Here is a 26,456-nt window from a genome sequence, read left to right as displayed (position 1 = left end):
GGTGATCTAGATATCCTTCAGAAGGGTCTAGAACAGACAGATGATTGGTGCCAGAACAATGGCCTAAGACTAAATGGAAAAAAATGCATCATCATACCCTTTGGGAAGTCAAATACCCTTGCAAATTCCAGCATCAGTAGCACACCCCTTACAGTAGACTGAGGTGAGAGACTTAGGTACACGGATAGGTAGATGGCCTGAATTTTGACTGCCATGTATCCACAGTGGTGAGGAATTCCTTTTACGTGGCACAACTTATAAGTAAAGGTATAGCATCTGTATCCAAGGAAATTATAGTCCCACTGTACTCAGCCCCCATTAGACCAATAATCAAGTACAGTGTGGCATTTGGCATGTACTTGACTAGGCACTTATAGCAGCTAGAGCGACCTCAGAGGTTCCTCACAAAGAAAATACAGGGTGCAAACAACATGAACTATGCACCCTATCTCTTTACTCTATCTATGTAGACTAAAATCCCTATCCCTTTACTCTTGTCTCCTACCGACTATTAAGGGGTGACCTATACCTGACCTACAAGGCAGACATAAATCCAGTTCTGATGGAACTGCTACACATCCACAAGTCAAACACCACAAGGGTCACTCAATGTAGGGATCTAAACTTGGTCAGCGACTCGGACAAAACATGCTGGAGAGACAGATACAGTGGATATAAAAAGTGTACACACCCATGTTAAAATGCCAGGTTTTTGTGATATAAAAAAATGAGACCACAATAAATCATTTCAAAACTTTTCCCACCTTTAATGTGACCTATAACCTGTACAATTCAATTAGGGGTAAAATATAAAAAATAAAAAAACATACAATAAGCTGGTTGCATAAGTGTGCGGACCCTTAAACTAATACTTAGTTGAAGCACTTTTTGATTTAATTACAGCATTCAGTCTTCTTGGGTACACACCTGCCATCAATGAAAGCGACTCTGATTAACCCCAAAGCATTCTATAGCTATGTCAAGAATCTCAGTGGCAACACCCAGCTCTGCTGTGAGTTACAGCACAACAGCGCGAAAATTACAGAACCAAGTGATATTGCCAACGTCCTGGCAAATAGGTTTAGTGCTAACTTTACCCCCCTCTCACCCCCTAAAGGGCCCGTGTCTATACAGGAAGAATTCAGAGTCCCTGTAATCACAACTACGCAGGTAAAAGCTGCACACTCTAAAGCCAAAAACACAGCATCCATGGGACCGGACAACATCCCAGGCTGCGTTTTACAAGAACTTCAGAACAAACTGGCTCCCCACCTAAGCACCATGTCCAGTCATAGTCTCACATCAGGCTTTGTGCCCACTGAATGGCGCACAGCAATAGTAATCCCACTGCACAAAGGGGGAGCTACCACTCATCCCGGAAACTATCGCCCTATTAGCCTGAAGAGCCTGGTCTGCAAGGCCATGGAACATATCATCATGGAACTCATAAACAAAGACATTAGTAACCTCCAAACTCTGGACACCACCCAGTTTGGGATTGTGAAAGGCAGACCATGCCTCCTGAACCTGATCAACTTCTTTGAGGCAGTCACCAAAGCTGTAGATGAGGGTAAGGTGGTTCACACAGCCTGTCTTGACCTCGGCAAGGCTTTCGACACCATCCCCCATTCTGGAATTATAGCTAAACTCACTAAACTAGGTATAAATCCCTGTCACAAGATGGGTTACCAATTTGCTCACTGACAAAACCCACACTGTAAAAGTTGCAGATTCCAAATCTGACTTCAAACCAGTGATGAGTGGAGTACCACAGAGTTCAGTCCTGGGACCCCTCCTGTTTGGTATCTACTTCTCTGAAGTACAGGATAACACAGAAGGCCTTTGGCTAATGAAGTTTGCAGATGACTGCAAACTAGGAGCCATAGTTGAATCACCAAATGATGTGGACATCCTACAGAAGGGCCTCACTCAGACAGATGCCTTGTGTCAGAGCCATGGCCTCAAGCTCAATGAGAAAACGTGCATTGTCATCCCCTTTGGTAAAAACTCTGTACCCATGAACTGTCACATAGGCAGCAGTCTACTTAATGCCGAATGTGTGATAAGAGACCTTGGGACCCAGGTGGACAGTAGTCTCTCCTTTGATAATCACATCGCCACAGTAGTCAGGAAGTCCTTCTGCGTGGCACACCTCATCACAAAAGGGTTCTCATGTAGGAAAAAAAGAGGTCATTTTTCCCCTCTACTCGACACTCATTAGACTCATTATAGAGTACAATGCCCCTTTTGGAATGTACCTCACAAGACATCTGCAGCAGCTGGAAAGTCCACAGAAGTACCTCACAAAGACGATTACTGGCATCAAACAAATGCCCTACACTGACCTTCTCAAAAAGCTCCAGCTTTACTCCGTAGCATATCACATACTCCGAGGTGATTTCTGCCTAACATATAAAGCTATGCCAATCCCAGAGCTGTTAGATATGCTACGCCTAAAGAAATCCCAATCCCTCCGAGCACCACGCTCTAGGGACCTAAACCTTGTCACCACAATAAACAGGACATGCTGAAGGGATAGATTCCTGTCCCAGAGACTTCCCATACTCTGGAACAAGTTGCCCATCTATGTCAAGCAAAGTTCCTCATTAGCACTCTTCAAGAAAAATCTTGATAAGTGGATGGGAAATAGGAAATACACCCTGGGGATCACATCTGTGGCTCTGCTCAACTGGGGAACAGGAAAATAACTTTCTTGGGTGGTGTAAGCCAGGGAACCTTGTTGGCTAGGCTTACTTAGGCCCTTAGGCCGATAGCCTAGTACCTACCTATGAACCTAAGTAAAGTTCAGCTGTCCTAGCAGGATTTTCCTGGCATTTACTCAGTTGCCTGCTACAGCAAAAGCCATGGTTCGCAGAGCTCTTACAAAGCATACATTTTTGTGGGTTGTTTTGGTTTTGTTGTTGTGAGTCAGTGAAGTAGTTTTTTTTTTATCTAGTTTGGTATGTGCTTTTGCATTGTTTCTAAGCTGTCTGTATTTTACTAGGTTATCTTGAGTTTTGCTGGTGTGCCAGTATGACCAGGCTTTGTCTCTTAATTTAAATAGGTGTTCTTGTATTTTTTGTTAGCCATGGTGCATAGTTACATTTCACTCTTATGGTTTGTAAGGGGGCTAATTTGTTAACAATGGCGAATAAAGTGGAATTCAAGTGGTCTATAGCTCTGTCTAAGGATAATGTTTTAAGTGGGGTCCAGTTACAGTTACATAGGATGGCGAGAAAGGATTGAACATTAAAGTAGTGCTTGTTGCAGATTTGCTGGTAGGTTATATTTCTTTGAGGGCGCAAATGTCTATAAAGATATGTGGAAAGGTGGTCACTAAGGCTGTGAGGGAGACAGCCTGACTGGGAGGAGGGAGAAGGCTTGTTATTTAAGATCCAATTGAGGATAGATTCTTTTATGGAAGTTTTGTCAGCTCTGGTTGCTGAATTGAATGACCTGGGTGAAGCCATACAAGTTAATGAAGTTAGAGGGGCTGTCCAAGTTACAAGTAGGGAGGGTGGCCTAATGGTTGAGGTGTTTGCCTTACAAACACAAGGTGCAGGGTTTGAGTCTCACAAGGGATAATTGGCTAGGCTTACAATGGCTCTCAAGGGCAGTTAGCTTAGTACTAACCTATGAACCTATAAGTAGACCAATCAGTGTCAGTCTCCCATTACTATTGTTCCTTGTGGAAAGGTTAAGGATAGTTAGTGGAAGGTGTTTTCAGTTAGAGCAAGGTTATTACCAGGAGGGATGTATATACCTATTATGGTGCAAAAAAGAAAAGCTCCCTGGCAATTAATTGCTTGGGAATAATACAGGAAATATTCAACAGTCACCAAAAATCCCAGCAGAAACACAGCAGATGTGTAGAAGTAGTGCAAATGCTTTCCTTTCAGTATATCATAAAATGCCAATAGCAAATAATATCTAAGGTGGAATAATATTAGCAGCAATCCAATGTAAATGTCATAACCAGTAATCCAAGAATAAAAGCGTAGTTCATTATAAAACAGGGTTAGCGCTTTCACTGTAAAGCTTCATCAGACCACAATTACAAATACTAAACTAACATTTAAATACTAACTACCAAGTAAAATTGTCTTTTTTCACCGATGAGATTCAAACATGTCACAAGTTGCTAAGCTACTGTATACACAGCAAAAAGTTTAAGTTACAAATAAATAAAACACTTATGAAACACAATAAAAAACACATGTAAAAATCACCTTTCCAGCTTTCTCCTTTTCAGACATAACACAAAGTGCTAAGTTACTGTATACACAGCAAAAAAAACTTCAGTTATAAATAAATAAAGCACAAGCTGCGGTGGTGCAGTGGTAGCATTGTTGCCTCACAGCAAGAGGTTCTTCCGTTCGATTCTCGGCTGGCGCGCCTTCTGTGTGGAGTCTGCATGTCCTCCCCGCGGTCGAGTGGCATTCGAAAGACATGCGTACAATGGGCGTGCCTTCGTTGAAGGTTGAGCGTCAAGCTGGCACCTCGGCACCCATAAAAAATCTACTGCCAGTCATTAGCGGACCGAAGTTCCGCTGTGGCGACCCTAACCAGGAAAAGCCGAAAGAACAACAACTTATGAAAACAAAATGAAAAAAAAAATGTAAAAATCACCTGTTCAGCCTTCATCTTTCCCAAACCGGTTTCATATATGCATATTTGAGTCCATGTCCCAAGTGTGATCTTGGCTTAAAAATCCATCTCAGTTCAACAAGATGTCCATCTATTCCTATGTTGACTGCATACTGTAGCATTTTCTGCCTCAGGCGACCCGACGTCGGCTCCTATACAAAAGTTTAAGCCTGGCTGCTGTAGGTGTGTGCGAAGTCACACACAGGGCCATAAACCAGGGAGCATAAATGTGACGTCTGCACACACAGACCCCAGAACTTTTCAGCCACATACAATGTTATTTCGACCTCTTCGCTCCTACAACCGAAGACTTCTAAAGATAAGTACCCCATTGGGTATTTTTTCTCTTGCATACACTTGAGTTTGGTTGCTGTAGATTCCCCTTTAGCCGATGTCTGAGAAAAAGAGCAAGTGTAACTGCGTGTGTCAGATACCGCACAAAGACTCTCATGACCATTGTGTGTTTTGCTTAGGAAAGGAGCACGACCATAAGGCCTGCCCCATTTTTCAATTTTTTGTGCCAAGGACCCTACACAGCCAACTGGCTGTGCTTAATTGTATTTGGAAAATCAAAGACTAAAATGCCTCACTCTCAGGATGGATCCCGAGTTGGCCACCCAAGGCGAACAACCGAGGAAGAAGGCCAAGGTTTCCAGGCCTCCTCCTGATGCCGCTCTGCCATTGGATGTCCCGCCGACTACCGATGTAGGAGCCGGACACCCAATTACTCCGTCAGCTTCGACAGTTCCTCTGGAAGAGGCTGTTTCTGCAGCCACGGAAAGCACGTCCGTGGAGTCAAGTCAGACAGCAGCCGTAACAGACGTCAAGGCAGAACCAACACTTGGTCGGCTAACCGAGACTTCTCCTGCTCCAGCCCAGGCCTCTGTCTCTAAGCCTACCCCTAAGCCCACGCCAACAAAGAAAAAACAAAAGACTAAACACTTGAGCCCCATGCCTTAAGGAGCTCCAGATTGGCAGCTGTTTACCAACTCACTAATGCAGGCCTTTATGGCTCTTAGGCCCTCAGGCCCTGCACCTAACAACATTCCTGTGCTGAGCCCCAGGCCAGTCTCTGCTTCCTCCCTACCTTTAACCACTACTCTTCAGGGAGAAGAAGAAGAGCCAGAGCAGTCCTACTCCTCTTCTGAGGAATCTATTTCCTATGTCTCTCAAATTGCATCACCTGTGGATTATTACTCCCTAGATGAAGACACTATTGAAGGAGATTCCCCACCAGAGGACATTACCTTTGGGGAAACTATTACAAAAGTGGGATACTGCCTTAATGTCAGATAACCAGAAAAGATATTTTGAACTTCTGCAACTTGAGTCACCATCCTCTTCAGCTATTCCTCCTGTGCTTCCAGCTTTCCCGGATGCCTTTAATTCTGTCTCCAAGAACCCAGATTCACAACCTCATTGCCCCTAAAAGGCTGGATAGATTTTACAAAGTGTCTGATTACCAGAAATTTCTGGTGAAACCTCCTCTGGCTGACCCAGCAGTTGTTGCTGTGTTTCCAGACAGTCTAGGCAATTACACTCTGCTTCACTTTTGCCAACAGATAAAGACAGCAAAACCATGGACAGAATGGGTAAAAAGGTATATACCTCCTCTACCCTGGCCTTCAGGGCTATCAATTACCAAATCCACATGGTTAAATACACCCGGGACCTGCTCTCCCAGGTTTTCACCTTGCTGGCTTCTACCCCAGACTGTCCAACTAAAGCTGACATTGCATCAAAACTGTCTCTAGCTACACAAGTAGTCAGACACTGTATTGGGTGCAGCTACGATGCAGCAGAGGCTTCAGCCAGGTCGGCTGCCTCTTCATCTGCCTTAACACAAATACTCCTGGCTTCACCTACAACCTCTTCTTTAAATCTAAAATCATGGATGCTCCTCTGGATCACAACCTTTTATTTTGGAAAAACTCAGCAGAACTTTTCAAAAACTTACAAGAGAAAAGCAAAGAACTACAGGACATTAAGCATCTGCTGATGTCCCCGTTCCCTAGATATTATAGGAACTACCCAGCAAAAACATCCTTTGTCAGAAGGACTCTTTCAGCATTACGCTCTTCCTCCTCAAGGTCCCGCAAGGCATCCAGGAGACAGCCTTACTCCAGACCCCCAAACTCTCAGCCACCAGCCAAACAGCCCTTTCCAGACAGAGGGGGCCCCTCTTCAGCATGACTGTCCTGCTCATCTGCCTCTGTCCGCCCACCTTACCCACTGCCTTCCCTTCAGGAAATCCATCACAGCAGATCTTTGGGTTCTTTCCATCATCCCAAAAGGATATTTCCTATCCTGGAAGGAAAGACCAAAACCAAAAATAATCCCTTTCCCTCCAAAAAATCAGCTTCATCTATTCCCTCTCATTCTGAAAGAACTCCTGACTCAAGGAACTATAGAACCAGTTCCCTCAGGACAGGAAGGACAAGGCTTCTATTCAAATCTTTTCTTAGTTCTAAAAAAGGATGGCCCTTGGAGACCATCTGAACCTGTTCCTGAAGGTTCCCTCCTTCAAGATGCTTTCCCTTCAAACTCTCCTACCCCTCATCCCCTCCCAAGCCTTCATGGTTACTGTGGACCTTAAAGGATGCTTACCTGCACATTCCTATCAGGCCATCCCACAGGAAGTTTCTGCGCTTTACTGGCCACTCCTCACACTTTCAGTTTACAGTCTTGCCCTTTGGCTCGTCTACAGCTCTGAGAGTTTTTACAAAGTGCTTGGCCCCAGCCATTGGCTATTGCAGAACCAAGGGAGTCCAAATCTACCCTTACCTGGATGACATTCTCTTTCTGGTAGAATCAGAGTCCACCCTTCAGACCCATCTCAAGTTCACCACGTCTCTCGTCCACAACCAGAAATCCTCTGCTTCCTCCTCAGCACAAAGTATTCCTAATCTGCAGGCTCAGGGCAGACCTGATGAGGTCCTTTCTCCCGCTAGTCAAAGTGCAGTCTCTCTCCTCCCATTTTCAAAACCTGCTTTCAGTGTCTCACTTATCTGCAAGACAATTTCTGCAAGTTCTAGGTCTCATGGCAGACACTATTCTCATGCTCCCACTAACAAGGATGCACATGAGAAAATTCCAATGGCACCTAAAGAATGGGTGGTCTCAGAGCCAACAACCTCTAGACAAACTTATCCCCCTTCTGCCCTGCCTGAAAACAGAGCTACATTGGTGGATTCTGAAAATTTTACAGAACCAGGGTATTCCTCTACAACTCCCACCCACCACCCAATCAATGCACACTGATGCATCAGACCTAGGGTGGGAGGGGGGGGGGCAACATTACAGGATTTCAGGGTATAACAGTGTTGGACCCCTGCCTAGCAAAAGCAACACATCAGTGTCAGAGAAATGACTGCTGTCTTGCTGGCTCTAAAAGCCTTCCTTCCCATCTTGCAACCAGGCCTGCCCCACATTGTGACAGACAAAACAACTGTCATGTGGCACCTAAACAAACAAGGAGGGACAAAGGCTTACCAATTATGCTGGATAACCCTACAAATCAGGGATCTGGCAGCCAACCACAACCTTTTCCTGATCTGGCAGCCAACCACAACCTTTTCCTACAGGCCTCTTACATCCCCTCTCAGGAAAACAAACAAGTGGACTTACTCAGCAGAACATCATCTCTACAACATGAATGGATGTTGCACAGGGATACCTTCCTAGACAATCATCCACCAGTTAGGCACACCTCAAGTGGATCTGTTTGCCTCCCCCCCAGAACAGACAACGACACACATTCTGCACCAGGGATTACAATCCTCTAACCTGGAGAGTGAATGCCTTCAGCTTTCCTTAGAAGGGAATGTTCCTGTACACTTTTCCTCCCTTCCCTCTAATACAAAAGTCCTTCTGAAAATCCAGAAGGAACAACCAAAAATCATGCTGGTGACCCCCTATTGGTCAAGGCAACATTGGTTCCCCCTTCACTCCCTAGCCAAGGGCAATCACCACGAGTTACCCCACAAGGTGGACATTCTAACACAAAAAAAGGGAACTCTCATTCACCCTCAGCTGTCTCTGCTGCACCTAACTCTATGAGTGATCAACTTCTGATCCCTTTTAGACACTACTACTTAGGGGACGTGCTGTCAGTCCTTAGGGAGGCCAGGAAACCAACTACTAGGAAAAACTATTTGTCTAAATGGCAGAGATTCTCAAAATGGTGTTCCCTTAAGGACAAGGATCCTTTTCAGGCGGATCCCTCACTTGTCCTTAGATATATATGTGAGCTCATTAACGAAGGGCTAGCATATTCTTCAGTGAAAGTCCACCTTTCTACCATTTCAGCCTGCTTGCCTTTATAGCCACCACTGCTTTCCAGACTAGACATTAAACTTTTCCTGAGAGGGGTCTTGCATATCAGACCACCAAGAAAACCCATCCCTCCTCCTTGGGACCTCAATGTCATGCTGGAAAGACTCACCTTACCTCCCTTTGAGCAAGCCAGCACAGCTTCTCTACAGATGTGCACTTGAAAAAACCATTCTTTTAGTGGCCATTGCCTCGGCTAGAAGAGTGTCTGACCTACAGGCGATCATGGCCTGTCCTCCTTACACCACCTTCCACAATGACAGGGTAACCTAGCATGCAAACCCTTCCTTCATGCCCAAAGTGGTGAATGAACTATCCTTAGACCAGTCCATTCACTTACCTACCTTCTTCCCCCTCTCCAACTAATACCACAGAGATGATCCTTCATTCCCTAGATGTACACAGACAACAGAGATTCTACTTAGACAAGACTAAGTCCTTCAGAAAATCTGACCAACTCTTAATCTCCTTTCAACCCAGGGCTCTGGGTAAGGCAGTCTCCAAACAAACCATTTCCTCTTGGATCAGGAAATCCATTCTCTTCTGCTACTCACATCATAGCAAACAATTGCCTCAATGAGTTAGGGCTCATTTCACTAGAGGCATGGCTACCTCCAAGGCTTTTCTTAAAGGGCTGGACACAGCCTCCATAGCGGAAGCAGCTACCTGGTCTACATTTCACACTTTCACAAACCACTACAAGCTAGACCAGGTCTCCAGAGCCAGAGCAGGATTTGCCAGGGCAATCCTGCAGGGTTAGGAGGGTGGCCTAATGGTTAAGGTGTTTGCCTTACAAACACAAGGTGCAGGGTTTGAGTCTCACAAGGGATGATTGGCTAGGCTTAAAATGGCTCTCAAGGGCAGTTAGCTTAGTACTAATCTATGAACCTAATCCTCTACCTCTACCCCCTCCTTTCACTCCTATCTGTGGTACTCTCCCAGAGTATGAATACTGCAACATAGGAATAGAAGGACATAGAAGAGTTGTGTAAAATCTTACCATAACCATAAATGTCCTCTTCCGTGTTGCAGTATTCCTTCCCACCCTCCATACCCCATTTTCTCTATTTCCTCTGGGTGGTGGGTCTTTGACTTCTGTATCCACTCCCTACCGGCTGATCTGTACATCCCTTCAGGGACATTTGCTCCTTAGCCTCAGCTTTTTCTTTGGTACACCTTATCCTAGACTTCAAGTTCTGAGGTCTGTTTGTGCAGACGTCACATTTATGGTCCCTGGTTTATGGCCCTGCATGTGACATCCCACACACCTACAGCAGCCAGGCTTAAGCTTTTGTGTAGGGACCGACGTCAGGTCACCTGAGGTGGAAAATCCTACAGTATGAATACTGCAACATGGAAGAGAAGGACATCTATGGTTATGGTAAGATTTTACACAACTATTCTTTCTGTGTATCTTGAATAGTCTCCATAACTAAAAATGTAAAACTATGTGACTCTCCATGTTCTAACAAATGTTGGCAATGACACTATATCTGAGACCTTTCTTTACACAGTAAAGATGGTCCTTTTTTTACCACCAGTGCAGCTAGCTAGCTGTATCAAATTCTTGGTTTCATACTTAGCTGCAAATGTAAATGTGTAAACTATACCAGGGCCAGGGAGAACAAAAATCCCTGATTCATTTATATTGTAAAAAGCACACATCCCACACTTACTTTTGTAGTACCATTATCTGATCTAGGATGAATGTTGTCATTATTCGTAAGGTAACAAAGCCTTCTTTTAAGAGATTTCTTTATACAAAAACTTTGGAGATTCCCCCATCATCACACTAATATCTCTGTCAGTGTGTAGTATATGCCAATTTCTCATAAAAATTTGTATTATTTGATCAACAGCCGTGCTATAAACTAATGGAAATGTAACATTCTTCTTTCATAACTACTGATTGAGATTTCCCTTTGGGGAGATGAAAAATAAGGCTTAGCACTTGTAGTTCTTTTACTTTTGGCTAATATTATTGCCTCATCAACATCTTACTTCTTGTACCACCTCCCCAAAAAAATCAACTTTCATTTCATGCATGCATCAAATTCTCTGTGAACAGTACTTATTCTATTGATTATTTTTTATTGCTTTTATTAACCGGGAAATGTCCATATGGGCCAGGAGCCCGTTTTCAGAGGAGGACCAGGGAGAAAAGCTCCAAATCAGTAACAATAATAACAGTAATAATTATTAAACAAATACAAATTGAAATAACAGTGTACACATTTACAGTGAAGCATGGACACCAACACCGTTGCAGTTACATAAGACATAATGTATCTGTTTTTTGCTTGAGTTGGTATTAGAACATAATGTTTGTATTTTTGATGGGGCATACTACCTACAGACTGCTGGCGTAGCTATGGACACTTCTTGTGCCAATAGCTACGCCATCATAGTGATGGGCCAATGGGAAATAATTTATGTCATGGGTGATGGACAGTCCAAACAATACATAAGATTGTTTTCTTACTTTTGTGGACTATATCTTTATTCTTTAGACAGGAGATCAGGAACAATTAGATACATTTTTTGATTATTTACAAAATAGTAGTACATTTTTTTAAGTTTAGTTAAAACTTCTCTAGAGAGAAAATTGAATGTTTGGATGTCAAAATTATCCGTAATTCAGATGGGCAGTTTAATACTAAACCATATAGGAAGGGATGTTAGTTTCATATTTGCATCGTACAAGTATGCATCACCCCTCCCATGTTTTTAGAAATGTAGGTAGAGGGCAGGCTATGAGGACATCTAGACTTTATGCCAGGGACCCAAAATTTGATGCTGAGATACATGAAATGAAAGTTTGTTTTTTGAGGAGAGGGTACAAGAAGCAAGATGTTAATGAGGCAATGATATTAGCCAAAAGTAAAATAACTACAAGTGCTAAGACTTATTTGTCATCTCCCCATAGGGAAATCTCAGTTAATAGTTATGAAAGAAAGAGTGTTACAGTTCACTTAGTTTATAGCATGGATGTTGATCAAATAAAACAAATTTGTATGAGGAACTGGCATATACTACACAGTGACAGAGAGATCAGTGTGATGATGGGGGATCTCCAGGTTTTTTTTGTATAAAAATAAAAAATCTCTTAAAAGAAGGCTTTGTTACCCTATGAATAATGACAATATTCATCCTAGATCCGATAATGGTAAGTGTGGGAAGTGTGCTTTTTGTTGATATATGGATGAATCAGAGATTTTTGTTCACCCTGACACATGTATAGTTTATACATTTACAGTTGCAGCTAATTGTGAAACCAAGAATTTGATACATCTATCTATCTGCACTTGTAAAAAATTTATGTTGGCAAAATGAATAGACAACTAAGGAAACGCATATGGGACCATCTTTATTGTGTAAGGAAAGGTCTCAGATAGTGCCATTGCCAAACATTTTTTAGAACATGGAGAGTCACGCAGTTTTCATTTTTAGTTATGGAGAATATTAAAGATAGTCCCAAACAAGGGGACAAGGTTAATGATACAGAACTTGTTGAAGTGAGATGGATTTTTTAAGTTAAGATCACACTTGGGACATGGACTCAGTGAATATGTATCTATGAAACCTGTTTTGAAAAGAAGGCTGAAAAGGTGATTTTTTTTTATGTTTTTTCTTTCATTTTGTTTTCCTAAGTGTTTTACTTATTTATAACTGAAGTTTTTATTTATTTTTTTTGCTGTCTATACAGTAGCTTAGCACTTTGTGTTATGCCTGAAAAGGAGAAGGTGGAGTGAACCTGAACGTAGGGAGGGAGAATGGAGCGGGTTGGGCCAAGATCGAGAAAGACTTCAGGAAAATAAACAATCTATGAGGACATGCTGGGAACAGGAGAAAAAGTTAAATTTTAATAGTGGGAAATTAAGAAGACAGAGTGGGACAGATAAGTGTTAGGAGATGAAGAGGATAAACGAGGTGAGGAGAAAAGGCAAGTAGGGTAGTTAGGAGTGGGGTTTAAGTGGAGGCATAGGAGAAAAAGGAGGAGAGAAATACAGCTCAGTGGTCTACGTGCTTCTTCATACAAATATTAAATGCAGTACAGTGGGGAGGATGTTAAACATACATTAGCTTTAGTCCATTTGTGTTTTATGTTTTGCAGGACTACTGGCTCTTGAGTGGATGAGTTTGAGGCATAGCTGTGGAACAGTAAATTTTATTCAGGTTCAGCTCTGTTGGTGAGGTTGGAGATAAGCCCTAGGAAAAAGGGAGAGAGGAAAAGGAAAATTATTCACAAGAGACCACAATAGTGATGTTTCAAGGGATAACAGAGTAGAGATGAAGACAGATAAGGTCATGAGGTATGGGTCATGGTGTCTGGCTGTAGAGACAGACGAATAGGTTAGTGGAGAAAAAAGATAAGCGCCTATGTCTAGGAGGTAAAGTGGGGTAGTGTTACACAGTGAAGTTTGGATTCAGTGAGAGGGATAGTGGATAGCATAGAAGTACAGTTACATATATATGGCTATGTAGTAGAGTACACACTAGAGTCAATACAATGCTTTCCCAGGCTAGTCCTAGGCAGGCCAAACAGCAGGGTACACAGAGTTAATATGATACCTTTCAAAGGTTATCCTACGTAGCATACAGTAATCACAGTTTCATTCCAATAAACTAGGGGGCTTAAATATACTATGTATTCCTATAGTTAGATGCACTTCCACATTGAATACAAGCAGAATCATGATGGTAGAATGCACTCGCTACAGTGGCGTTTCACACAAAGTTAAAAGTGAGCTAATACCAATAGTGACATGTTCTACAATGTCATATGTATGCTATATTCCAGTGGTAGGCGATTCAGCAGGGAAACAAAGTAGAGGAACAGTGTACATCACAATGAAAGAGCACACAATCCAGCTATTCTATAATGACAGAATTGAGGTTGCCTAGTAGCACAAATAATGTAAGACAGCCTTCTGTCTAAGAAGCACACTGTAGGTAGATCACATTGATTATCCTGTAGTCGCTTGATTAAAATAGCCTTTTACAGTATCTGCACAAAAAATCCATTTAGGCACCTTGTTTAAATTGTAGTTGCTTAGTTAAAATAAAACATGTTATAGTTTCTGCAGAATACATTCCATTTAGTCGCTAATGTAATAGCGTATTACAGTAGCTGCACTTAAAATTAGTTTAGGCACCTTGGTTAAGCTGTAGTCGCTCAATTAAAATGAAAGTATTTCAGTGTCTACACATTAAAATCCATTTAAAAAGAAAACAACTACAATTGAAGTAGCAGAAGTAGGAAAATGAAATGAGGTTTAGATACCTTATTTGCAGATGAGTACTGCTAATTAAAACATGCAACTGCGTCATTTACACACCACTGGGACTGGGAGAAACAGAGCTGGATAGTCGGAAAGATGGTGGAGAATGGTAGTGGGGAATTCTTAAATGCCACAAGACATTGTGGGAGTAATAGTGAAAGTAAAACATGTAAGCTGCGTGAATGGAATAATACCATATTGAGATTGACTGTATTAGGGGACCAAGATCGCGACAGACTTCAGGAAAATAAACAATCTATGAGGACAGTAAGTAAAGCCTTGCTAGTGCTGTGATCATAGCAGGGGACAGGAGAAAAACTTAAGTTTTAATAGTGGGAAGTTAAGAAGACAAAGTGGGACAGATAGGTGTTAGGAAATGAAGAGGAAAAATGAGGTGAGGAGAAAAGACAGTAGGGTAGTTGGGAGTGGGGTTCAGCAGTTAAGTGGAGGTACAGGAGTAAAAGGACAGAAGTATGGCTCGGTGGTGTGTGTGTGCTGCTTTATACAAGTATTAAATGCATTATAGTGGGGAGGATGTTAAACATACATTAGCTTTAGTCATTTTGTGTTTTATGTTTTGCAGGACCACTGGCCCTTGGTTGAGTGGATGAGTTTGAGGTGTAGCTGTGGAGCAGTAGAGTTTATTCAGGTTCAGTTCTCCTGGTGAGGTTGGAGGTAAATCCTTTTTTAAAGATTAGTACTGCTAATTAAAACACACAATCATGGCATTTACACACCACCGGGACTGGGTAGAAGAGGGAAGAAGAGCTGAATAGTCGAAAGATGCATGCTAATAAGATGACAGTGTCCTGAGGGCATGAGTATGTAATGTTATTTTATATTATGTGATGTTTTGTTTTGTATTAACTCTTAGCTTCACTGGTTGTTATTTCTTGGGTTTCTAACATAGCTGAATAAAGTTTTCTGGTTATCTTTGGCATGGGTGGCAAATTTAGCTTGTCCTTGCTGTCTGACAATTTGATTGCGTTTCCAAGTTATTTGTTGATAATTTTGAGCTCTTCTGTAGTTGGTGTGTGAAGTTTACTTTTATGGGCTAGGAGTTTCTTCCTGTTATAAAGTTTGTTAATAATGGGGTTCCACCAAATAAGGTTGTTCTTGAATTTGGAGCTATGTTTATATGTTATGGGTACCAAGGCTCCGTTACTAGCTTGGAGGTAGATATAGCATTTATTTGTGAAAATGGCAGTATATGAAACAGGGTTATTTAAGTGAAGAGGGTGTTTGAATTTCATCAGGACATCGGTTAGCTAATGCAGATTTGCTGTAGAGTTGTCTGATTAAATGCTGCAGCACCATGATCAGATTGGCCAATAATTTAACTGTGGGCTGTGAACATAAAGGAGCTATATTTGTGAAAATCAGGTCTAATATTTTTGCGCCCCACCCCATTGGGATTTGAATTAGTTGATCCAAGAAGTTGGCATTAATGAAATCTAGGAATCTCTGTGAATACTTGTTTTATGATATTATAGGTTCCATGTGGTACTGTGTTTATCATAAGAAGAATGTCAGTAAGTTCTAGGTTTGTTCTGTATCGCAAGTCTGGAAATGAAAAGGTTTTTTAAAAATACAGATACACCCTCACAAGCTACAATGTCCAGTTCAGCATTGGGTCTTAAAGAGTAGTAGTTATTAAACACTGTACTGCTGGGGTGCTTTTACTGCCAAGAAGCAGTTAAGTAAGTGTATATAAATATTTTCAAGGGTTAGGAATGCCTGTAAGGAGTGCAGCTTTTTATTTAGGCTTCATCCAGTGCCATTTTTATATGATGTTGAGTGTGGTTAGCTGAATGGATAATTTGTGGAGACTGACAATGCCTTAAAATGGCACTATGGAGGAATAAAAAGTGATAGCCAATATACAGCAGCCATGAAGAGAGAGAGATGCAGACAATCCCTAACAAGGCAGCTAGGGCTGTCAAACCTGTCATCCCAGGTCACTATATATTGGACCCCCCCCCCCAGAATGACAGCAAAAGTCAAACCAGTAACTTAATTAAATTATATTTTGTTTGTATAGCGGCATCATTCTTGGCGATGACTGGATACTGCTCAGTACTAGTTTCAGTTCCTTTTCTGATGCATATTTGGAGAGCTTTATTATGTCCCACTTGATATGATCCAAGGAGGTGCATTGCAAATCATCCACTCCCACCTGGGATGAAGGGACATAAGACTATAGTGACATTTGCATATCCTGGTATGTAAGAGGCAGCTAAGTACTCTGTCTTTGCTCAGCCTGGTTAGTGGAGCATCTCTGTGCCTTAACTCTGGAGTCACCTGTAACCAGGATGTTGCCAAATGAACTAGCTGTGTCTTGCTACCTTAACAGCTTCTGTGTACTACTCATGTCACACTTGTTAGTGCCTGTATCTCCTAAAGTGAGCTGTATGTTGGATACAAACTGTTGATGCTGGGTTGCAGTGCAGGAGGAAAATTTGGGTTGTAGGCTAATGCATAGTCTACAGAGTCCTTAAAGGCTTAGGTAAAGTTGTTTTTTAATGGCATCAGCATAAGACAGCTTAGAGCTTGTAGTCTGTGGATTTTGCATTGGTGCAGGTTTGAGGTAAGACAGTGTTGCATTTATTGCATGTAGCTGCCTGAGAAGGAGGTGCCTCCGTCTGAGTCAAGTATTTATACCTCTCACAGATAAACTCCTACTAAACCAAAAGGACTGTAAGTGATTATCAGGCAATTCATACAATTCCTCAAGATTCCAAGTGTTGTAACGCTGGGAATAAAGGAAGGGTTTGTGTGTTGACTCTTCATGATAACCAGTGCTGCTAGATTTAAAGTAAGGGAAGATCTAAAAAGGGGCTTAGAAAATATTACAGCTGCAGAAGTTTGTTGGACTGGTTATATATTCAGAATGATATTTTTTGAAGGACTACAACATGTACATCAATCCGGTTTCAAATAAAAAAATATTTTTTTCAAATTTACAGCGACATGCAATACTACATATGTAATATATCTTGCTACCTGCCTAAAATACCCCTCATTTTATGTTGGGAAAAGTACAAGGAAACTAAAGGAAAGAATAATAGAACATAAGGCAGAGATGCATAGACAAGTACAGCAGAATGCGTTAAGTAAGCATATTTTGGAGAGAGGTACTGAGCACACCTTTAAATTTAGGGTGATGGAAACTGTGTATAAGCAAGTAAGAGGGGGTGATGTTAATAACCTTCTGGAGAATAAAGAATATGCATGGATCTTGAGACTGCAAGGAGATTTATTACCAGGGTTGAATAACATGGTTAGTATTAAGCCAGTTTTAGCAACTAAACAAATGCAACTGCACTAGGTATTTTAAATGTGTGTATATACATATATATGTATTTTTTGTATATGTGCAAATAATTTGAACATGTAAAACAATTTTGTAATAAATATTTTATTAGAATTATTTAAGTATATAGTTCTAGTATGTATTTATAAATTGAGTTGAAAGTACGTCTGAGTACTTTTTAAGGAACTGCTATATCTCTAAGCTAAAAATTTAATTGAATTATTGTGGAAATGATGTGATTAGCTGGCCGTGCTCACATGATTTTACTCTTGTTTTACAAAAACTGAAAGAATGTTACAGATTGTATATTGCACTGAAGAAGGATTTATATCCGCCAGCTTTGCTGTAATAAAGTATTGACGTTCTTGGAGTTGGAATTTTTCTGTTATATATTCAGAATAAGTCAGGATAAGTTCTGGCTTTCCTGTGACTTTGCATTGGATTAAGCAGGTATTCATAGAATTAAAGAATGTTTCTTGTTAGGTGTTTCACAGTCTAGGTTATCCAGTGCTGTAACTTCCCTTATGCCTGAACTGCCTGCAAAAATCCCAGCCATGTGCTCCATTTAACTAATTGCCACTGTTAGTGGTCTTGTAGTCTTGCCCGCATCACTAAGAGTCATCTCCTTAGCCAGCATGCTTGTACATTAGTTGTTTTATATTTCAGTGTACTACTGCATTACCATAATAGCTTAATACAAGACCTAGCAATCTTACCACCAATATAAATTCATTCCTGTAAACTAGTAACACTGTTAACCTCCTCTGTTTTAAGTAACCACAGATCATATGCCCTTAACCAATACATCATATGCTTTTTATTTCTATGTTTACCATCTCATCCCGAGTGCCTGCCACCAAATTCTATTGTTGTTGTCAGACTGTCTCTCTTATTAATCCAAAGAAAATAAAAATTTTTCATCTATCTGTTCTGGTAGTGCAGCACTGTCCTGTCTGTGCTGTTATCATTCTTTATGTGTAACATAATTCAGAAACTTTAGATGTTCATCGTGCATACAGCTGCAGTCATTACAGATGGGTTATCCTGCCGTCAGGCGGGTCCTCGGTCGGCCGAATTCCAAAGTCTAGGTCCGGCGTCGGTTGTCGTCGCTTCTTCCCTGACGTCAGTGCGGCAGGGGTATAAAAGAGGCAGCCAACGCCATTTTCTTCAGTCTTTCTTACCGCACGGTGCCCAAAGCAGAAGCAGTTCGCAAGTGCCGGTCGGCCAGCTCCTGAGATTTACGAACAGTATTTCAGCCGAAGTCTTCTTTAAAGCTAAGTACCCTGTTGGGGAAACTTTTCTTGCCTCAGACCGATGTCAGACAAAGTTAATAACTGCATTTCTTGTGGGAAGCAAATACCGCATAAGGATTTTCACTCTTTCTGTATACCTTGCTTAGGGCCCGACCACGACGTCTCGGCCTGCCGTTTTTGTGCTAGGTTCAACAAGCGCACTATTAAGCGCCGGGCGGAGTTCGCCCTTCATTATTTTGGCAAAAAATTTAATTATATCATGTCGTCGGATACCCCGACGCCAGTTTTAGGGAAAAGATGCAAAGACAAGGACCGACATCCGAGGTCCGCACCGAGTACTGAGACCACGCTTAGGCTGACTACCGGTTCTCAGCGAGGCACCTACGCAGCCCCTGACTACCGATGAAACTATTTTACCGGTGTCTTCAGTACCCGAGGTCGCAGGCTCCTCGGTCTCCATTCCCACTGCAGATACCGACGCCACTCTTGGCGGGGAAACCGAAAATTTAGTGAGGCCTGCCATTTCTGAAGGCGTCTTCAGGCCTACCACCTTCTCTATTAAAGCCTTCACTAAATCTAAAGCTACCATCAAAACTAAAAAACAGGGCCCTCAGACCTCCTGTCAAGGCCCCATGCCTAAAAAACAGATGCTTAAAATGGCTGAGGATTTGATACCTCTCATCAGGGGTTCTCAACCCCCCTCTGACAAAAGACCCAGATTGGAGGAAGACTACCCTTCCTCAGACCAGGCTTCTATTACCTCAGACCATTCTGAGGACCAGGATTATGCCTATTCCCCTTTTGAAGACTCTGATGCTGAGGAGTCTATTCCCTCAGTCTCACCCCCTGAGGACTACTCTTTTGGGGAAACCCTGCATACATTGAGGGAGCACTTCCACTGGGAAGGCCAAGATTACTCAGATTCCAAGAAAAGGCTCAGGGAATTTCTACTGCTCCCCCAGCATAGGCCCCTGGCTATCCCTCCTGTTTTAGATATTTTGGATGATGTGTACGCAGAAGCCAGTCTTAATCCAGATTCTTTACCTCCAGCCCCTGTTAAACCAGACAGGTATTACCGGGTTCCGGATTCCCACCAGTTCCTTTATAAAAGCCATACTGCTGACCCAGAAACAATTTCACAGGGTCCCAAGGGGATTAAGGCCTCTACTGCTAAAAACCCTTTACCTTCAGAGAGAGATTCCAGAGCATTAGAAAGGTGGGGGGAAAGGTGTATACATCAGCCACTTTAACCATGAGGGCATTAAACTGTCAATTTCATATGTTAAAGTACCAACTGTTTTTGTTATCCCAGCTGAAAAGCAAAATGACACAAACAGAACAACCAGATTTGAAAGAGTTGCAGGATTTGTTGCATGGAGCAGAGCAAGTGGGTAAACATACCTTGCAGTGTGGCTTTGATGCTTTAGAGGCCTCATGTAGAGCTGCTGTCACAGGGTCTGTCATACGTAGACATGCTTGGCTCAAAGAGCAAACCTTACCAGATCATGTCAAAGCAAAGTTATTAGATGCACCACTTCAAAAAGATGTATTGTTCGATGTTAAAGCTGAGGAGGTACTAAAGAAAATGGAGGAAAAAGCGAAATCTATGCAAACAGTTAGATTTCTTGCAGGTGCAACCTCCACGCTTCAGCAGAAACTGGCCTTCTAAAAATTGGTCCTTTCCAGCCACGGACAGACCTCAAAGGGGCAGATACAGACGCCCAAGGGGTAGAGGACAACCTCAAGGATCTTGCAGAGCTAGACAGTGGCAAGCACCAACCCCTAGAGGTGGAGAAGATAGACCACAGTCATTTAGAAAACAGACACAATGACTTCCCCCTTTGCCTGCCAAGCAAAGCTATAATGGCAGCACATTTGGGTGGAAAACTGGCATTATTTTCAAAAAACTGGCACATTGTTACAAAAGACAAATGGATTCTGGACATTATAGACAGAGGCTACAGGTTCCACTTTCACACCCTTCCAAAAATGAGAGGCTTGCCAAACCTGCCACAAAATCAATGGGCAGAGGCACAAAGACAAATTTCCGCTCTCATGGATATGAAAGCTATTCAAGAGGTACCTGCAAAAGAACAAGGTCAAGGCTTTTATTCCAGACTATTTCTGGTACCAAGGAAGGACAAAGATTGGAGACCCATCTTAGACCTATCCATCCTAAACACATATCTACAGGTACCAAAATTCAAGATGCTCACATTACAGCAACTTCTTCCCATGCTGGCAAGGAGTCTTGGCTGGTAACGTTGGACATCAAGGAGGCATACCTGCATGTCCCTATCAGACAAGATTGCAGAAGATACCTCAGATTTCTTGCAGGTTCAACCCATTACCAATTCTCTGCATTGCCCTTTGGCTTATCTACTGCGCCCACAGTGTTTACGAAATGCCTGGCATCAGTAATTGCCTTCTGCCGACAACAAGGAATACAAATCTACCCATATCTGGACGACTGTCTGATCCAAGCGGACAGCAAGGACATTCTATTGCATCATCTGGCGTTTGTAATAAAACTGTTAAACTGCCTGGGATACACAATGAACAAAAAGAAATCAATACTAATACCTTCTCAACAGATAATTTTCCTGGGTGCCAGCTTAAATACAACCACCCAGATGGCCTACCTCACGCCAGACAAACAAGGGCAACTGTCTCAGTACTTCAACAAAATGGCAACTTTAACCAGACTAACTGCAAGGAAAGTCCTGCAGGCTCTGGGATTCAAGGCATCTTGCATCCTACTGATACCATGTGCAAAGCTGCATATGAGGAAACTACAATGATACCTAAAAAACTTATGGTCTCAACACAGCCACAGCTTGGAAACAATTATACCACTCATTCCATGCCTTCAAAAGTAATTTTTGTGGTGGGCTCAAGCATGCCAAAGAAACACAGGTCTCCCTTTCTGTTTACCTCAAGCAACTCAAATCATCACAACGGACGCCTCAGACTACGCCTGGGGAGCACACATGGCAGATCAGTGCATTCAGGCAAAATGGTCCCAAAAAGAGAAGCACCTACACATCAACCAAAAGGAGATGCTAGCCATGCAAAATGCTCTTATGACCTTCAAGGACCTACTACATCCAGGCCAGCTATTGATAAGGACAGACAACACCACAGTCATGTGGTACATTAACAAACAGGGGGGAACTCATTCATACCCCCTGTGCAGTTCATAGTTCATAGGTTAGTACTAAGCTAACTGCTCTTGCGAGCCATTTTAAGCCTAGCCAATTATCCCTTGTGAGACTCAAACCCTGCACCTTGTGTTTGTGAGGCAAACACCTTAACTTTTAGGCCACCCTCCCAACCCAGGCAAGCCATGACCCTGTGGAACACAGCTCTGGAATTACAAATTCAACTACAGGCACAATTCCTGCCAGGGAAGGAAAACACACTGGCAGACAACTTAAGCAGAAACTTGACAGACCCACACGAATGGAAGTTGCATCCTCAAGTCTTCTCAAAGATAACTCAGGCATGGGGACAGCCAGACATAGATCTATTTGCTACCCACAGAAATTACCAGTTGAAAAAATTCTGTTCAAGGACCTATCATCCACAGGCCTGGAAAGTGGACGCACTCTCCTTCAGTTGGACAACATTAACAGTCTATGCCTTCCCGCCTCTTCCTCTACTGACCAAAGTTCTATTAAAAGCCAGAGCAGAGAGGCCACAAATGATTCTCATTGCTCCAGACTGGCCACGACAGCACTGGTATCCTCTCCTAAAGAGCCTGTCACACTCACCACCATGGATCCTACCTCTAGTTCCTCTTCTGTTGTCCCAGCACAACTACAAAACCCTTCACAGCCAGTTCAAAACCTTAAATCTAGCTGTATGGAGAATACCTTAATTTCCCAACAGACTCTCCTCTCCAAGGAGGTGCAGGATGTCATCTTGGAGGCCAGAAGACCCTCTACTAGAAAAACCTACTCCGCCAAATGGAAACGATTTTGTTCCTGGAATCAAGAAAAGCGCCAGAATCCTTGGGTAATAAATATACCTCAAATTTTACAGTACCTAGCTGAGATGTTAAACAATGGCCTTTCCTTCTCCTCCATCAAGATCCATGCTTCAGCCATTTCTGCACAATACAATACAGATCCTCCTTTATTCTCACATCCTCTATTAAGGCAGTTCCTCAGAGGGGCAAAAAATATAAAACCCCCACGGAAACCACCAGTCCCAGCTTGGGACCTCAACTTCGTATTGGAAAAGCTGACCCTGCCTCCCTTTGAGCCGGCTTCTTCAACAGAGCTACAATACTTGTCGTGGAAAACAGCCTTCCTTCTGGCTATTACCTCAGCACGCAAGGTTTCAGAGCTACAGGCCCTCATGGCTGTGCAACCATTCATCATTTTCCATCAGGACAGAGTTTCCTTAAGAACCAACCCTACCTGACATCTGGGGCAAGAAAAACTGAAGAAAATGGCGTCGACTGCCTCTTTATACCCCTGCCGCACTGACGTCAGGGAAGAAGCGACGACAACCGACGCCAGACCTAGACTTTGGAATTCAGTCGACCGAGGAGCCGCCTGATTGCAGAATAACCCATCTGTAATGACTGCAGCTGTATGAGCACTCGAACATCAACATTTATGGTAGGTACAAAACTGTACTTTAATGTAGTCTCAAATAATGCATGTTAGTATCCTGCAAATACACTTCCTTCAACAACCCCCCCCCCCCCCCCACCTTTTTCCAGCTCATGGCTAGAGCTGGTTTGAATCTTAAGGGGATCCAGGAATAGGGTGTGTAGATCAGTATGTGTGATATACCTTTATGAAGCTTTCCAGTCAGCAGGCACGTGCATATAAGTACTTAGTACGTCCAAGCAAGAATGCCATTTTGTAGTGAGCAGTCAAGATGTAAGCATGCACCTGTGTGTTAGTCAGTCAGTTAATTTAAGTTTAATGTTCCTGATATCGATCCTGATGTGTTTGTATGTAATGAAGTACTTAAACGAACACTCAAGCCTCGTCATCTTATTCAGATGTACAAGATGACCGACAGGGAAGTCATGCCAGCAACTGTTTCTGCAGGGGGATTTTTTCTGTCTGAGATCTACTCCACTCTCTGAACCATGACTGTGTTCAAGGAATGCCTAGAACAATGCCCATCCCTCCCTGCTGGTTCCTCATACACTCAAGCCTCTAATTGCACTCAGGTCACCTATATAGTAGATAGGACTTTATCCCTTTACACCACGGAGCTAGCCTGCTCACGTTTGTTCAGTTTTATTTATGCTAAAGTGGGTTGATTCAAAGTAAAGTAAGCATTCATTATGTTGCTAATAGAATTGACTAGAAAATGTTTCCACATTGATGTCATTTTTAAATTGCTGTAGACATTTTTCTCTTATCAAAGCACTGTGGCTAATGGAAACCACTTGCATTATACAGTGGGAATGTCTGTTCTTCAGCAATTTCAAATCCAGTACCAAACAGTTTACATGCTAGTGCATTATTCTTCAACATCTCAACTATCCAGTCTTGCTGTATGCAGCAGTATTTTTAAAGCGAATTGGTCTCAGATAAAAGTGGGCAACAAAATGAGAATACCTCTTATGTAGCGGTCTCCTAAAAAACAGGACTTCTGCCACAGAAAGCTCAGTGTCTGGCCCAACTTCCAGAGCTTTTCTTACCTCATCCCACCAGACATTTGCTTCTATAAGAAAGCCAATGTATTTTTAGTGTAAAGGTGACATCCACCTGCACTGTCTTTAGTTCTTTCTTGCTGCATTGCGAGTTATGTCAAGTTTAGCTGTCTCCTAAAAACGTGACTTCTTCCACAGAAAGCTTAATGTCTGGCCCAACTTCTAAAGCTTTTCACACCTCATACTACCCACCAACCAGACATTTGCTTCTGTAAGAAATCCAATGTATTTCTAGTGTAAAGTTGACATCCACCTGCCTCATCTTTGGTTCTTTCTTGCTGTATTACAAGTTATGCCACATTTATGCTAAAAGTCGTCATTCCAGCATTTCAGTCTGTTTATCCAAGCTGGCAAGTATATAATTCAGTCATATGTGGCCAGCATTTTAGAGATGCATCTTGAACAAGAGGGGATACTACCAGCAGGATGAGTGTTATAGATAATACTGTTACTCTAAACACTTTAAATGGGGCCAGTTTTATAAAGGCACCCTGTACTACCCAAAGAAGGTTTTTGACATTTGAGCAAAGCTAGACATCAACAGTGACCAGAACACCTCATTTATGGTTTCAAGTAAAACAAGTTCTGCAGTGAACCATAATCGTAGGTGACAATGTGGTTGTCTTCAAGGTGAATTGATGGTACTAAGGGAAATAAGAGGTTAAGACAGGAGCAGAAAGTTATTTCTTGAAATGCAGAATAAGTTGAGGAATCCATGGCAGAAGAATTTAAATAAGGTATTTCAATATCACCAGTTTACCACAAAACTGGTAAACAACATAAGATGGAAAGGCAACAAAGATGTGGGATAGCAATTGCTAAAACAGGAATTTCTTGGACAAAAAAAATGTACAGATGAGCTGTCTGGCAGTTGGCACAGAGGATTAAGGGTTTGAGCTGTTTCTGTGGACCAGGGTTTGATTACCATAGCCTCAATTTGCCTGTTTGATTCTGCGTAAGTTGTTTTAACCAGATTGTTCTTAGAGTCTAAAAAAAGGTCTGTGTGGATCAGTGCTCTACCCCAGTTAACAAAATACAGAGTAAAAAAATAAATTAAAAAAAATTTCACCTAGCAATATATGCATGTGTGTGTGTGTGTGTGTGTGTGTTTGTTTGTAGGTATACATATATATGTTTAAGTATATATAGATAAACAAGTGTATAGATTGGCAAAAGATACTATAAAATAGCCTGTTACATGACTTAGATTAGTTGCAGCTAGTAAGAGTAATACTTATGCTTTTTAGATTTGCATTTATTTTCTTTACATACATTTTTCTTAGTCACATGGATGTTTGGTTTCATGCTTCACTATATGGGTCATTCACATTATGTTACATATCTGCATAAGTATTTTCTTTGTATTCATTAAAATGACATCAGTTAACTGTGGCATACTACTTTTTCATTATAATGATCTTTTGATGACCTCATTTCAATAAAGTGACATTTGATGAGAAAAGATGGCTTAACATGATTCTATCCGCAATGACTTGCTCAGAATCAGGCAGTTAATTAACAGGTTTTTATGTTTTTTGCAGTGCAATTGTAAAGTTTGCAAAACATAAGTCAACTAAATACCTACAACTATTTTTCAATTGTACTTCATGAATATGTATCTGATACTCTATTATAGTAATGGTACTGCTTGATTCATTGGCTTGTAGAAAATCTCCATGTGTAAATAATATACTCCATTGCTATGTAATTCATTTCTATATCTTACTGTATTTCATATAGTTTGCTATTTTATGTGTATACTACTTGTGGAGCTTTTCTCCCCGGGCCTCCTCTGAAAAAAGGGCTTTTGCTCACTCGGACTAACCCAGTCAACAAACGTCAAATAACCTGCAAAAATAAGATAAACAGATGAGGTTTGTTATTTTTTGTACAGTCTACATTTGCTTTCCTCACAACAGAAGAGTGAGAATAATTATGTAGAAGAC

The 26,456-nt window shown here is 41.9% G+C and overlaps 1 protein-coding gene across 3 annotated transcripts in view; it reads left to right on the top strand.

The window, feature by feature from the left end:
* The window catches only part of DNAJC11 (DnaJ heat shock protein family (Hsp40) member C11), a 1,614,167-nt gene that overhangs the window by 1,424,657 nt on the left and 163,054 nt on the right, over positions 1 to 26,456 (top strand). The gene's annotated exons all lie outside the window — the stretch shown is intronic.

The sequence above is a fragment of the Protopterus annectens genome, chromosome 14.part0, assembly GCF_019279795.1.
Source record: "Protopterus annectens isolate FY-2018-M chromosome 14.part0, PAN1.0, whole genome shotgun sequence".
Classification (NCBI taxonomy): domain Eukaryota; kingdom Metazoa; phylum Chordata; order Ceratodontiformes; family Protopteridae; genus Protopterus; species Protopterus annectens.
This window is presented reverse-complemented; position numbering and strand designations above follow the sequence as displayed.